Below are 17,636 nucleotides of genomic sequence, written 5' to 3' on the forward strand. Positions count from 1 at the left end.
CCAAACGCATTTTCTAAATCAATACAAAAAAAATTGTTTCTCCCAGATTTTGGAATTTTTTTGAACCACTATTACACTTTTCTTATAAGACATTTTGAAATGCAATTATTCACGAAGCCAAATTATTAACAATAAAGGTGGCTATAGTCGAAAACGCGTCGAAGAAGCTAAAATTTCCATTAAAACTAATATAAAGTTTGACAGAATTATTTTTTGTTTTCATATTCTAAACTTCATCGCTGTTGACGCTAGCGAAAAAGTAAAAACGTATTTCTTCATAGTTTTTAATGGCCTATTGGGCTATAGTATGCCAATTTTGAAATTCGCGAAAATTGTTAAAAAGTTATAGTCCTAGTACACAGAAAAAAATTTCACGAAAAATTTTCCAATTAAAATTTTAATTGAGTTTGAAAAGATATTCAATTAAAAATTTAATTGAATCAACAAATTTTTTAATTGAAACAAAAATCAATCACAACAATTAATAGTATCAATTAATTATTTTCCATTTGAACGCCTCCTTCGTCAGCCGAAATCGTCCATTGAGCCTGCAAAAAGTGACTTCCTAACAGTGCACACTATGGCTGTAACCAATTTTTTGGCATAGTATCACGAGATGCGCCATGATGTTTTATTAATGAAAGCATTATCTTGCATCATTTTAAGAAAAAAACTCCACTCACCAAACGCATTTTCTAAATCAATACAAAAAAAATTGTTTCTCCCAGATTTTGGAATTTTTTTGAACCACTATTACACTTTTCTTATAAGACATATTGAAATGCAATGATTCACGAAGCCAAATTATATTTATTTTTATTTATTTATTTATTTAATCAAACTGAGCCCCCATGGGCCATATGTTGATAGATATATAAAGTAGAGCAATAATGAGATTTAAAATATTAATTACATACATCAAAAATTGCTAAGGCACTAACACGAAAAATTCTAAAACTATAAAAAAAACTTAAAAATCTAGCAAAATCCTCAATGCACATTTCTAAAAAAATAATGAATAAGTGTGAGACAGAGATTGTCAATGACTAAACTGCTAAGCTTCGTGAGAAAAATGGGATATTAACTTTTTTTTGAAAACATGAACACTATTCGATAATTGCTTTATGTTTTGAGGTAAGGAGTTCCACAGTCTGGTAACTCGAATTGCAAACGAGCGCTCCAGAATATTATGGTTGAAATGTTCAATGCGTATTTGAGTGGTCCTTGTTGTACTCAAGAACCGGAAATAAGATATAAGATATGCTGGTTTACCTGATTTCAAAACACCATAAAGAAAATAAAGACATCGAATATCAAGATAACGCTCAAACGAGCATCCCAGAAATTCATTAGCAAAGCGTGAATAGTTGTGTCTACAGTTTTTACCGAATACAAAACGAAGCAGAGAATGGAAACATGAAGTAAGTTTAGACAAACTTGATCAACTTGACCCCATATAAACCTCTACACCGTATAAAATATGTGGCATAAGTAGTGAATGCGCCAGCATTCGTTTCACAGGAAGCGGGAGAAAAACGTTCAAACTATGTTTATATATATATATATATATATATATATATATATATATATATATATATATATATATATATATATATATATATATATATATATATATATATATATATATATATATATATATATATATATATATATATATATATATATATATATATATATATATATATATATATATATATATATATATATATATATATATATATATATATATATATATATATATATATATATATATATATATATATATATATATATATATATATATATATATATATATATATATATATATATATATATATATATATATATATATATACTCCTAGTATAAATACGAATACGAATCCTTCTGAATTAAGGTGAGTACTATGTTCGGCTTTTTCACAAAAACATTAAATTAAAAGTACAAATATATTTATGAAGACAATTATATTTTGATCGAGTCTTGCCAAATAATGGATGGAAAAGATCCAAGGAATTGTTTGCAACTAATTTTTTATTTCTAAAGTAATTAATTAAAAAAAGTTGCCGTGAAAACAAGCTGGTTTTCAGCTTGAAAAGTGAACATAGTACTCAGCTTTAATCTCGAATGAGTTAAATGATATTGAATTTGTAGCAGTTAAAGTTCGTATGAATACAAACTACATGTTTGTTTCATGTTCATATATTCCACCCTCTTCAAATGAAGATCTGTATAGTAAACATGCAAATGCTATTTTATCTGTCTTTCAAAAATCTAAATGTATGGATTGACTTATTGCCCTCGGTGATTTCAATTTACCATCACCTAAATGGAATCAATCCTTAAACTCATATGCATTATTTCCATCTGGAACTGGGTTTGGGAATAACTTCATTAAGTCGTTGTTCCAACCTGATCTTTGTCAAATTAATATTGTATACAATTACCGGAATAATATTTTAGATTTGATATTTACGAACCAAAAAGATATTGTTCCTTTTTCATCTGATCCGTTGACATTACCTGAGGATCGTTATCATCCGACAATAAGTATTCAAATTTCTTTGCCATTATATCGCAAGGAACCGAAAAATAGCTGTGGAAAACTAGACTACTGCTTTGCCAAGACGAACTTCCAAAAATTAAATTCACTTTTAAGTGAAACTGATTGGCATGAAGTCCATTCAATTTGGAGCCATCAGTATAGAAATTTATATATCTTTTATTCCCGGGGGCCTGTGTACACCACGCCTCACTGTTGGGAATTAGAGTTTCAAACTTTTTGTCGAAAAGTGGTTTTGCCAGGGTGTAATCCACTACGTTAGGCACATCTGGCATTACTTTGAGGACCGAACTATGACCGTAACTTTTTTCCGACCACAGCGATAGCTCGCGCAACCGCACAGCCGTTGTTGCAGCTGACTGTTTGGCCAAAATGTCTAAAGGCAATAGATGTAGCATGACATTAAGGGAGTCTTTTCCTGTCTTACTAAATGCGCCTGAGATACATAAGCTCGCCATGCGCTAAACTTTATCTAAACAAGTCGGTTTCTGAAGTGCCGGCCAACAGACTACAACACCATATAGCATTATAGGTCTAACTACTGCCGTGTATAGCCAATGCACAATTTTTGGTTTTAGTCCCCACTTTTTTCCTATTGCCTTTTTGCACGAGTACAACGCTACCGTGGCTTTTCTCGCCCTCTCTTCAATATTAAGCCTAAAATTCAGCTTCCTGTCCAAAATAACGCCAAGGTATTTTGTACACTCACCAAAGGGAATTTCAGTACCCCCTAAGGAAATGGGCCTAACCGTGGGAGTTTTGCGATCTTTGCGGTACATGACTAGTTCTGTCTTTGCTGGATTTACACCAAGACCATTATCTTTTGCCCATTTTTCAGTCATCCGGAGAGCTCTCTGTATAATATCTCTGATTGTGGATGGGAATTTTCCCCTGACTGCTAGCGCCACATCATCTGCGTATGCCACCACTTTTATCCTTTCTTCTTCTAGGGAAACCAGAAGGTTGTTTATAGCAACATTCCAAAGAAGAGGTGATAGAACTCCTCCTTGGGGAGTGCCTCTGTTCACATACCTTTGTATATTTGCTTGCCCTAGTGTGACTGAAATACGTCTTTTTATTAGAAGTTCGTCTAACAGCCTAAGTATACCTGGATCAACATTCAGAGTTGTCAGTCCATTTAATATCGAGCTCGGATGGACATTATTGAACGCCCCTTCGATGTCTAGAAACGCCACGATTGTGTATTCTTTGACAGATAGTGAGCTTTCAATAAAGCTGACTAGTTCATGCAATGCGGTCTCAGTAGACCTGCCCTTCGAGAATGCATGCTGTCGTTTTGAGAGCAAACTTGAATCCACGCTAGTTCTAAGATACATGTCTATCATCCTCTCCAGGGTCTTAAGTAGGAATGAGGATAAGCTGATTGGTCGGAAATCCTTCGCACCCGAGTGAGAGGCTTTTCCTGCTTTAGGTATGAAGACGACTTTTGTTTCCCTCCACTTTTCTGGAATATATGCTAAGTTTACACATCGTTTATATATCACCGTCAACCAGGTGATAATTCTTTCAGCCACTGCTTGTAATTCCGCCGGAGTAATTCCATAAGGCCCGGGGGATTTGAATGGTCCAAAGCTATTTAAAGCCCATTTTATTCTAGATTCCGACACAATTTCCTCGAGAGGAAATGAACGCTGAGCATCTGTTACACCGCCAGAACGTAGTTCAACCATCTGATTTCCAGGGAAGTGTGTGTCCAAAAGTACCTCCAACGTCTCCTCACTGGACGTTGTCCAATTTCCCTCCGATGTTTTAATGAAACCTGGAGCGGTGTTAGTGGATGCTAGTACCTTCCGTAGTCTGGAAACCTCTGACGTATTCTCAATACTGCTACCTATTCCAATCAGCTTTCCTAACATTTGGCGGAAATATGGTCTTTGAAGTAAGAACAGCCAATCTGAAACTGATGTAGCGATGCTCTGAGAAGCTATGTTCCCTCAAAACTTGCCACTCAGATATCTTATCATTTAGTTCCGGAGAGGTCAACGTGACGTCCAAAACCTCTTGTCTGTTCCTGGTAACGAAGGTTGGTGCATCTCCCTTATTGCAAACTACCAGGTTAGTACGCAAAATAAACTCTATTAGCGACTCTCCCCTTGCATTAGTATCACTACTTCCCCAAATACTATGATGTGCATTTGCATCGCATCCCATAATGAGTTTTGTCTTTGTTTTTAGTGACTCCTCAACTAAAGTCTTAACGGCACAGGGTGGCATCTCCCTATCATGTCCCATGTAGACCGAAGATACCCAATATTTGCATTTGGATATCTCTAGACTGGCTACGACAGTGTCTGCATTGCTCAATGAAGGTGTTGCGGAGGTCCTGTTGGACGAGAGAAGGGAAAAAGGGCATTTCATTTTTGGTTTCGAGCCACCCTAATATATACACAGAAAAAAAAATATCACTAAAATATTTCCAATTAAAAAGTTAATTGAAGTTAAAAATGCTTTCAATCAATAAATTAATTGATGCAATTAACTTTTTAATCAAGATATTAACATTAAGTTGAGTCAATGATTGAAAAGTTTAAAATTTTGAATTAAAAATATATTTCAAACAATCCAAATAAAAACTCTAATCCAATTCAGAAAGTAATTGAAAATAGTTACCTTTTTTTAATTAAAAAACTTAATTGCGTTTTTCAATCAACAGCAATTAAAGTTTTAATTGAATCAATTAAAAAATTAATTGAAATTTGCTAATGAAATAAATTAATTTTTTTTAATCAAGAAGTTTTTCTATGTCCAATTAAAACTGTGATTGATACTATCATTTTCGTGATTGAAGACATTCAATTAAGAGGTTAGTTGGGTCGATTAATTTTGTGATTGAATCATAAAAATTTTAGATATCTATGTCCGTCCTCCACAACGTTAGCCCGTGAAATAAATGCTATTTTGCATTTTTTTGTCAACACTGACAACCCTAATTTGTGTCTCACAAATATGCATACATACATACATATATGCGTGAAAGAAAAAAATATGAAACTGGATGTCAATGGTATACTGGCAAGGATCTGGCCACTTCGATGCGTTTTCTTTGTTGGATAGTGGTCGCTCTAGCATCCATGAGGGACTGAGATTGGAGTTTCCTTCACAATGTGACGCGGACGTGGGTTTGCTTGGCTATATGCGGTGGGTTAGGTGGCGCAGGTTGTTCTTGTGGTATCATATAATGGTGAGATTAATGAGAGGCCTATGAGGTGGCGGTAGGGATGCCAGATTTTGAAGAGGCAAAAAGAGCACATTCAGCTTATAGAAAGAGCACATACGAAAAGAATAGAGCACACTTTTTCAAATAAAAGAAAAACATTTATTTCCCAATTTATTGAAATATAATTCATTTAAACATAGCAAAAAGGTTCATACCATAAACATAAAATAACCCACTTTCAACTCAACCTAATTTTCTTACAATACTTTTTAAGTCATTTTTTGGTGTTTTTGTGAAAAACGTTATTGAAGAAGTTTGTTTACATTTAGAACAGAGTACAAAGTGAAGAAGCAACATTTCCAAGACTCTGATATATAAAGTAACTATTTAATTAGAAAATAACACTATTTAATTAGAAAATAACGGATAGGAAAATCTATTAGTGCGACATTTACGTATTTTCAGTTACTTTTACCATTTATTGAATTGCGCTTGATTAATATTTGTTGTGATGCAAAAAAAAGAGCACTTTTGCGTGCTCTTTTGGCCTGTCTTGTTTTAAGAGCACATTTTGTAAAAAAGAGCACATGTGCTCTTTAAAAGAGCACGTCTGGCATCCCTAGGTGGCGGCCAGTTTTTATTATAATTTGATTTAAAATGCGGCCTGGGTCAATAATTGAGTGGTCTCAGTTGGTATTGTCGCCTAGATATGGCTACAAGTTGGTTTTTGTAAAATTCTTATTTCTGGTCTTGTGGCGTGGTCGGTGGTTGATGGCGGTGTGCAGTGCTGCCGCTACTACTTCAATCGAAGTATTTTGCTTCATTTTCACAAAATTTACTTCGTCACTCCTTCTTCCAAAAATCTGCTTCACTTTTTGTTCTGCTTCAAATTTTAAAAATTTTCCCCATATTGCCTAATTGTTTTTCCTACTCCTTTAATTACGATGAACATAGCGGTTTTAATCATTGAATTATTAACCGATGTGGACCAATTTTTGCATAGTTGTTAGAGACCATATACTTACACCATGTACCAAATTTCAGCCGGATCGGATGAAATTTGGTTCTCTTAGAGGTTCCGCAAGCCAAATTGGGGGATCAGTTTATATGGGGCTATATATAATTATGGACCGATGTGGACCAATTTTTGCATGGTTGTTAGAGATCATTTGCTGAAACCATGTACCAAATTTCAGCTGGATCGGATGAAATTTGCTTCTCTTAGAGTCCCCGCAAGCCAAATTTGGGGGTCCGTTTATATGGGGGCTATACGTAAAAGTGGACCGATATGGCCCATTTGTAATACCATCCGACCTACATCATTAACAACTACTTGTGCCAAGTTTCAAGTCGATAGCTTCTTTCGTTCGGAAGTTAGCGTGATTTCAAAAGACGGACGGGCGCACGGACATCAGATCGACTCAGAATTTCACCACGACCCAGAATATATATACTTTATGGGGTCTTAGAGCAATATTTCGATGTGATACAAACGGAATGACAAAGTTAATATATCCCCATCCTATGGTGGAGGGTATAATAAAATGAATTCTATTGTTTTGTTTTCAAAAATGTATGCTACTTCAATTTTATTCAATCTACTCCACCTTTTTTCCAAAATCTACTTCACTAAATTTTTCACTAGCGGCAGCACTGGCGGTGTGTCAGCTGGTTCGTAGATGTCATGTTGAGGAGTATTGGGCGGGCGTTGTTACACTGTCGTAGTATTTCTAATACAGGGCTGTTTAAGTAGGGATTCGTTCATTCATTAAATCCCGCGAAGCATGGGGAATGGAGACGATGAAAAAATGAAACGGTCGACAAAGTAATTAGTAAAAACGATTTTGAAAAAATGGACTTTGGACTTAATTTAAATAGAAAAGGACGAATAGTGTGGTCTAATGGCGGATTTTTAGCTTAGGTTTGATCAATAGGAGGACATAAATAGAACCAAAAGGCAGCAAAAGTTGTCATTTGTGAGTTAAAGAGTAAATGTACACTTTAAACGGACGGATCAAGTGGAAGTGAAGTTATCATAAAGTAAGAAGTGATTAATCGGGTTAAAGTGATTAGAAATTAAATATTTCTTTTAATGTTTCGATTAGGTTTTTTGTGAAGCCAAGGAAAAAATAAAAAAAAAACGGATTAATTTTTTCTACAATTTTTATTGATTCGAATTCAAAAAAATAGAACAAAGTAAGTAATGCAGAAATGTTTCAATTAAGACATGAATTAATTAGGTGAATTAATAGGTATTAAACAGCCTCCTGTGTAGTCAGGAGGCAGTAAATTTTATTGGTTCAAAAACTGATGCAACACAGTTTCTGACGATTGAAGGAATCCCCACTCAAACCATTGGACTAATACGAAAATATAACGTCCTGATAATGCGGCGTGAAAATCCTGTCCCTTCCTGCTTAGAAGAACAACAAAAAAACCATAAGATCCCAGTATACCGTGAGGAGGATCACTATAATTGTGGTGGGCATAATGAAGGTAGGAAGATCTTTGTAAATCATATTATCGCCAAGTAAGCAGTGAGGAATTTTGCGCCTTTAACTCGTAATCACAAAGAAAGAACTATATTTAAAAAATAATTTTCCGTCTGTATAAACCCCATTGATGAGAAAAATCCCCAAAACCCCCAGAATAGAGCGGAGGGCAATGCCATTCAATGATTCCGAAAATAATTGACATAACCGTTTGGAAGATATATGTATGAGTGGAAGGGGGAATGCCCGGAAATACTGCTCTATGTTCTATTACAATCAACATTTGAAATTTTATTAGTAATTGTCCTTTGTCATTGTTCCATTTAAAAAAATTTACTATCGCATTCGCTTATTATTTTTATATTAATTTTAAGTCTGCTTTAATTTTAGTTGATTCCTTTAGTTTCTACTAGTTTAAGTTTTTTTATTGTTAGGGATATTACAAAGTTTTAAAGCCGTATCCATTTGTGTTGGTGGGTGATTGTTCTGATCAAATATTTAACCCTTATATATGCTTACTTAACTGAGCTCAATTAGGTAGTATTTATAGTGTAACCTGATTTCCCTATTGGGACGAAATTATGAAATAAAATTATGAAATAAATAGGTCCTATTAGAGTGTTTCTATTAATTTTTATTCTTGTCTTTAATTTTGATTGAGACTTTCGTTTGATAATTATTTTTGTATAAAATTTTGAACTATCATTAGGTGAACAAGTTGAGTTAATGTTAGATATTTATGATATATAACAACGATAAAACCAAAAAAATGAAAAATAAATATGTGTTTTGAAATGATATTGAAAAGACTAAATATGTGCTAATTTGTAATTCATTGAAGGAAAAATGTGAAGTGTAAAGGAGTGAGGTAGGAGAAGGATAGGTGAGTGGGGTTCACAAAAATGGTAATAAGGTATATGTGGACCATGGAAGGGTGGGCAGAGTGGGAGGTTGTATACACCAAAGGCCTCATTTAATCGCATACATCGGTTTTCATGTCAGTTTTTTTTTTGTTCAGTATATTTAAATTTTCGTGTTATACCCAGTGCTAGGATTTGGCGGGTTGAGGACCGCCCTGAGAGCGAATGAGTGTGCCGGAGGGCCAGGCCTAGTGCTACATGGGGACATAACAGAAATGGCGCCCAAACAGAATTAAGGACTTCTAGTATTAGAGAAGAATCTGTGATATTAGAAGTAAGAAAATGAAAGGTACGATAACACCTAGGTACCACGCAATAGAAGTATAGTTTAATGAAATAGTCCAAACCGATTCTAGTGGGATCTGAAAACGTCTAGTTGGTATTGCAGCCGGACTCAAGTGAATGAGTGATTGAAGTGCAATATTAAATTTAGATTAGGGTTTAGAATTCGTACTAGCTTTAGGTAATATATATTATGGGTCAGATGCAATATCTCGTTCGTCTACGTGTAACAATGAATGACCTGTGCAAGTTATCATCCAGAAATTTTTGTTAGTTCAAATTAGTAGGATAGGAGTTTAGAAAAGTTAGATAACGCAAGATTTATTAGCCGTTGGGAATATGAACCCTCAAGTCAGTTGTAGTAAATTTTTCATAAAAGTTCTGAGTACTTTTTCCAAAAAACAAAAAAATATAATAGGAAACTGCCAGGATAATTAACTTTTCGGAAATTTTATCTTTTTTGTTTAAATTTTCTGTCTACGATTTATGCGGTAAATACTCGGAAGAGAACACTCAATTTCTTTTTGAATTTTCTTAGCGATATTGATATCATTTGTTTGAGTATGCTTAGACAAATTTGAGATCAACTTTGATTCCCGGCGATAGAATAGGAAGGATAAGAGAATATAGGAAATCATTACACTCACTCCTGATAATGCACTCACATATTTCTCTCAAAATATATGCTTATATAAATAATTTACTGGTGAAATTTAACTTCAAACAATTTTAGGATTTTTCTTTACCTACAGTCTTTAAGGTTAACATATTATTTCTTTTTACAACTCATATTCAGGATAGTTAAAAAAAAGTCAAACTATAATCTAGAATAAAGAACTGATACATTTTGTAAGTTTTGCATGCGAAATTTGATTTTTAAATATCTTTAGGAATTTTCGATTTAATCGTAATTTTTGTTTTTTTTTTATAAATCGAAAAGGTGTATAATCTGAACACATAAAAATAAGAAAAAAAAAATACTATATATTCAAACAATAAGTTAATATCGATAATTTATACATGGGGGTTCGTTTAACTACAGGTTTTGCATGTTACATTTTGATTTTCTTTACATTAGTTTTTCAAGTTTTCGGTTTATCAATCAAAAGTCTTAGTGGATTATACATAATTAAAAACCGAATTACCTATATAAAACTTGACTTATTAATACCGTAGTTGAAATAGGGAATGTTTACAAGGTCCCAGGCTAAAGTTAAAAGAAATAGGCAAGAATCTTTTGATCCGAATAGTACATTGACAGACCTAGATCCTAAAAGATCAAAAATGACAGAACCACAGGAACAGGCTAATTCTGCAAATGGGGGTATTCGGGATATGTCGGCTTCCATTATCCGTAACAATGGCACAGGAGAACAGGTTAATCCTTCACAACCACCGCCACTAAGTGAGACACATTTGAGACAGAATGATTGTAATGATGGCGGCGCAACAAGTAGAACTTTGGCGAATAAATCTTTGGAGGAAAAAATGAAGACAATTGTCGGTAATGAGTTAATAGATGTTAGGAATACTATTGAGTCACTTGCTAGAACAGTTAGGGAGTTGTCCATTATAATGGGGCAAAACCAGGCAACGTCAACTTCAAGGCCTTTATCCACATCCAGCGATAACACATCCGACAATGGCAACTTAGGATTTGGTAATACAGCATTCTGTAATGAATGACCAAATAAAGATCAGAGTCGATAAATTTGGAATTAATTTTGATGGAAATTCGCAAAAATTAACTGTTGAGGAATTTATTTTTCGTCTCGAGTGTTTGCAGTCGCAGTATTGTATCCCATGGGAAGAGGTTTTGCGTGACTTCCGACTCCTAATTTCTGGACCAGCCTTGGAATGGTTTTGGTATGCGCAAAGATGTAGGAATTTCGAGAATTGGCCGCAATTAAAGGAGGCATTATTGTGTCAGTATAGGTCAAATAAATCGGCATTTGAGGCAATGAGGGAGTTAGTTGATAGGAAACAGACAAGTAATGAGACCATAGACGTCTATTTCCATAATATGGCCCAACTGAGGGCAAGGTTAGTACAGCCAATATCAGATTTGGATATGGTGAATATAATGAAAGTGAATGTCAAAGAGTCTATAAAGGCTATAGTTTACCCGATGTCGATTTCCACCGTCGAAATGCTCCGAACGGAATGTAAGGAGGCAGAACGAAACTTTCCAAGGAGGGAATCTAGATCAGTCCCTATGAATTCACGTCATATGAGACAAGTCAATGAGATGTATGTGGACGACTACGGGAGAGTGGAAACAGACTTTCACTCAGAAGTAGATGAGGTAGCGGCAATCAGATTCAACCAACAACAGCAAAATAAACTTTTATTTTGTTGGAATTGTCGCGAAGCTGGCCATGTTTTTATGGATTGCCAGTCATCGGAAAGGACTCTGTTTTGTTATAGATGTGGCAAGTCCAACACCATTACTCCAAAATGCCCGAATTGTCAACAGGGAAACCACAGGAGGGGCGTGGAAAAAACCGGGGAACCGCGTCCGTCGGAAAACCCCGGAAATTAGATCAAGTCAGTATAATACCTCGCGAATTATTAGCAAGTGGAGATGGGAATTTAGTAAGTAAGGCATATATAGGTGACTGTGACAGTTTTTCACGTAGAAGGCATCATATTCCATTGGAAATGAGACAACAAAATTATAATGAAGTACGTGCTAGGATATTTGGTGAGGAAGCCGTCATGAAACCGATTTCAAACCGTATTTTGAAAATTCGCTAAAAGGCAGCTGAAAAGAGGAAAATGAAACGATTTTTAGTTGAGTCCAAGGGTTTATGCCGAAGTTGAAATAGGATTTTTAAAGGATTGTTGGACACTGGGGCATCTGTTAGCATAATGGGAAAGGGATGTCGGGAATTTGTCGAAGAGGTGTCTATGGAAATATTGCCTATTTTTAATAATGTTTCAACAGCCAGTGGGGATAATTTTAGGATAATTGGAAAAATAATATGCCAGATTAAGTATAATGAGATCATTAAGGAAATGAATTTGTATCTTTGTCCTGATCTAGAACAAGAATTATATTTAGGTATTGATTTTTGCAGAAATTTTGAACTTGCTCCTAATGTATTAGGGGTGGCCGAATAAATGTGGATCAATTTACTAAAGATTTTTCGGTAGGCCAAACGGAATATAAATTGAAACCTCATGACCTATCTGATAAACAAAAGGTGAGATTGAAGGAAGCCATTACTCAATTTGATACTTTTGAGGAAAAAGGTCTGGGTTCAACCAAACTTGAGAAACATACGATCAAGTTGATTGAGGGGGCAGAGCCGGTGAAAGAGCGGTATTATCCGATATCTCCGGCTGTTCAACAGATAACTTATGAGGAAATAGATAAAATGCTGGAATTAAATGTCATCGAATTTAGCGAAAGTCCGTGGAGCAACCGGACCACAGTTGTTAGGAAACCTGGCAAAAATCGATTTTGTCTTGATGCCAGGAAATTGAATAAATTAACGGCAAAAGATGCCTATCCGCTCCAGAAAATAGATGGGATTCTGAGTAGGATAGACGAGACTTATTATTATTAGTAGCGTGGACTTGAAATTTGCCTTCTGGCAAATCGAACTGGAGGAAGAGAGTAAGAAGTATACGGCTTTTACTGTTGCGGGACGACCGTTGTACCAATTTCGTGTTATGCCCTTTGGACTTTGTAATGCGGCACAGCGATTGTGCCGATTAATGGACAAAGTCGTCCCAAGCCGTTTGAAAGAGAATGTCTTTGTATATCTGGACGATTTGCTGGTGATTTCCGCTGATTTTGATGAACACGTAAGACTTTTGGAGGAGGTAGCTCAGTGTTTGAAGGACGCAGGCTTGACTATAGGGTTAAAGAAATTACAATTCTGTTTTAGGAAATGAGATACTTGGGTTTTATAATTGGCAATGGGATGCTAAGGACAGATCCAGATAAATTGGAGGCTATTCGAAGGATACCGATTCCCAGGAGTCCAAGAGAGGTCTGCAGTTTTCTCGGTACAGCAGGATGGTACCGGAGATTTATAAGGAATTTCGCAACGATATCTGCACCCTTAACGGACACCCTTAAAAAATCGAAAAAGTTTACCATGACTCCTGAGGCAATGAAATCATTTGAAAGTTTGAAGAAAGCGCTTACCTCGGCCCCCGTTCTACGGCATGCTGATTTTTCAAAACTTTTTTTTATTCAATTCGATGCTTCTGAGTATGGCATTGGAGCTGTGCTCTTTCAATTGAATGACCAAGGGGAGGAGCATCCTATTGCGTCTTATTCGCAAAAATTAAATAATTGCCAAAAGAATTACAGTGTGACGGAGAAAGAATGTCTGGCTGCTGTAATGGCAGTGAAAAAATTCAGACCATATGTGGAGCTGATGGATTTCACCATAATCACTGATCACGCGAGTTTACAGTGGTTAATGAACCTGAGAGATTTGAGCGGAAGGCTCGCCCGTTGGTCATTACAATTGCAAGCGTACCGCTTCGAGATAGAGCATCGAAAAGGCAAAGATAATATCGTTGCCGACATGTTATCTCGATTGCACAGTGTAGATGAATTGGATATTAGTCAATTGTTAGGTTTTGATACCACTGAGTTTGAAAGTGAAGAGTATCAAGAACTCAGGCAGACAATAGAGGCAAATAGTGAACGACTCCCTGATTTGAAAATGGATAATGGTTTGGTATATAAGAGAATTCCAAATGACTCAAATGAGGAATTTCAACAGTATGAATGGAGATTGTGGGTTCCCGAAGCGATAACTCATGTTTTAATTCAAAAGGCCCACGATGAGCCAACTTCGGCTCATGGTGGAATGTCAAAGACGTTGAATCGACTTAAGGAAAAATGTTACTAGACGAAAATGACGTCACAAGTTCGACAATATGTTTCCAATTGCGTGACATGCAAGGAAACCAAACCAGTAAATTGTCAGACAAGACCCACTATTGGAGACGAGGTTCAGACGGAAAGGCCTTTCCAAAAACTACATTGACTTTTTAGGAAAATATCCGCGCTCCAAAAGCGGAAACGCATATATATTTATAGAAGTGGATCACTTCTCAAAGTTTACCTTTTTAAAAGCTATGAGCGATGCCACTGCTACAAATGTCGTAAAGTTTCTTGTAGAGGAGATTTTTCGGAAATTTGGCGTCCCCGAAACAATCCATAGTGATAATGGGGCACAATTTGTCTCAAATCACTTTAAAGAAATGATAAGGTCATGTAGAATTAATCATCTTCAAACAGCCCCATACTCACCCCAGTCTAATGCCTCTGATCGGGTCAACCAATCAGTTCTCGCGGCTATCAGGGCATATTTGGAGAAGGACCATAGGGATTGGGATCTCTATCTTTCGGAGATCGAGTGTGCTCTTAGATCTTCTGTTCACAGTGCAACTGGTGTTACACCATTTTTTTCTTTATTTGGATATCATATGTACTCCAATGGAAGCGATTACAACTTAGCCAGAAGGTTAAAATCGTTAACCGACCATGAGATTTTGAATTTAAATAAATTCGATCGAATGGCACTGATACGAGAAAAGATTAAGTCTAATATGCACAAAGCTTTTGAAGTCAGTTCGAAGAGGTATAATCAACGTGCGCGGAAGGTGAAATTTCAACCCGGACAAGAAATATATAGACGGAATTATGTACACCGAAAGAATTTTCTTCGTAAAAAGAACGAAAAATTTCGTTAAAAGTACGAAATTTGTCATTGTTTTACAACCAAAGAAACTTTTCATTAAAAGTACGAAATATTTCGTACTTTTTACGAAGAAAAGTTCTTCCAAAATTTTCGTAGTTTGTAAGAAAAAAATTCGTACTTTTTATGAAGAATCTTCGTACTTTTTATGAAAAATCTTCGTACTTTTTGTGAAACAATTTCGTTCTTTTTATGAAAATGTTTCGTACTTTTTATGAAAAACCTTCGTAGTTTTTATGAAAAATGTTCGTACTTTTTATGAAAAACTTTCGTACTTTTTTTCAAAAATGTTCGAACTTTTAGAAAAAAATTTACAGTCCAAGTGCATTTGGTTGTAGTTACAAGTGTGAAAAATGACATCACTACTTTACATCTTAAGTTTTTTAATAATTTTTAGTTTTATTGCTTCACTTTTATTCATAGCGCTCTATCACCCAAATGAGAAGTAGCATAGACTTGCATAAAAAAATAGAATAAAGGAATACACTCAAGCTCATTATAAAAGACAATTTTATGTCGCGAACGGAAATTTTAAAACTACAATGAAACTTCTTCGTTATTTCAAAGAAAATGTTTCGTACTTTTTATGAAGAAATTTTAACGCAGAATGTTTCGTAAAATATTCGTAAAAACTTATTCACAAAATTCATGAAATATGAAGAAAGTTTCGTTAAAAGTACGAACTTTTTACGAAGAAAAGTTAATATAGAATATTTCGTAGAAGTTTCGTATATTCGTAAAATGTTCTTCGTAAAATTTACGAAAATGAATGAAATTTTCGTTATTTTAATGAAGAATTCACGAAGAATAGTTAATGAAGAATTCTTCGTAAAATTAACGAAGAGAATCTTTTCGGTGTACTTAGTGATTTTGGGAGGAATTTTAATGCTAAATTTGCTCGAAAGTTCGTTAAATGTAGAATATCGAAGTTAGTTGGGAATAACATGTATGAGCTTGAGGATCTGCAGGGAAGACCAATTGGGGTGGCCCATGCAAAGGATCTTAAGATGTGAATGGTCGGGATAGACCAAGATGGGGAAAGAGCCGAATGTTGTTTTGTTTCTTTCGGATCGATTATCATGTACTGTGGTATGGCTATTGGAGGGGTCAGGGCCTATGTCTGGAGATAATATATGAAGATGCAATGGACTGTGATATTAGGATAAGCTACGTGCAATATAGGATTAGTAATTGTCCGTAAATTATATCGTTGATTATATTTTTTGTAATTATACACTTACATTATACAATGGAATTGTACCTACGTGATGCAATGGGAACAGCGACGCGGCCAAATCGTATGTACATGAGCCCAGTGAAAACGAATTCTGAAAAAAAGAGGGTAGAAACATTCACAAAGTAACTTCAATATCATATCATGATGTGGTGAAACTTCCCTAAAAGTAGAAATGTTCGTTGTAAGTCTCTGCGGTACTTTGCCCGGCTTATGAGACTTCAGGGTGTGGGAGTTCCACACGTTAGAATTACGTTACATAGGCAGACTTATATGGTCAAATGACCAACCCGGTATCCAGGAAGGGACGACTTAATTATGTGCTTGTATGAGTTCCACGGAGGTGATGTGACCTCTCGCACACCCTTCATTCTATCGACTACTCAGAATACCCGGAGTTTTGTTGCGGAGGTCCTGTTGGACGAGAGAAGGGAAAAAGTGCATTTCATTTTTGGTTTCGAGCCACCCTAAAATATACACAGAAAAAAAAAAATATCACTAAAATATTTCCAATTAAAAAGTTAATTGAAGTTAAAAATGCTTTCAATCAATAAATTAATTGATGCAATTAACTTTTTAATCAAGATATTAACATTAAGTTGAGTCAATGATTGAAAAGTTTAAAATTTTGAATTAAAAATATATTTCAAACAATCAATTGTTAATCCAAATAAAAACTCTAATCCAATTCAGAAAGTAATTGAAAATAGTTACCTTTTTTTTAATTAAAAAAATTAATTGCGTTTTTCAATCAACAGCAATTAAAGTTTTAATTGAATCAATTAAAAAATTAATTAAAATTTGCTAATGAAATCAATTAATTTTTTTTAATCAAGAAGTTTTTCTATGTCCAATTAAAACTGTGATTGATACTATCATTTTCGTGATTGAAGACATTCCATTAAAAGGTTAGTTGGGTCGATTAATTTCGTGATTGAATCATAAAAATTTTAGATATCTATGTCCGTCCTTCACAAAGTTAGCCCGTGAAATAATAATTGAGTGGTCTCAGTTGGTATTGTCGCCTAGATATGGCTACAAGTTGGTTTTTGTAAAATTCTTATTTCTGGTCTTGTGGCGTGGTCGGTGGTTGATGGCGGTGTGTCAGCTGGTTCGTAGATGTCATGTTGACGAGTATTGGGCGGGCGTTGTTACACTGTCGTAGTATTTCTAATACAGGGCTGTTTAAGTAGGGATTCGTTCATTCATTAAATCCCGCGAAGCATGGGGAATGGAGACG

The sequence above is a fragment of the Haematobia irritans genome, chromosome 1 (assembly GCF_050003625.1).
Source record: "Haematobia irritans isolate KBUSLIRL chromosome 1, ASM5000362v1, whole genome shotgun sequence".
NCBI classification, from domain to species: Eukaryota; Metazoa; Arthropoda; class Insecta; order Diptera; family Muscidae; genus Haematobia; species Haematobia irritans.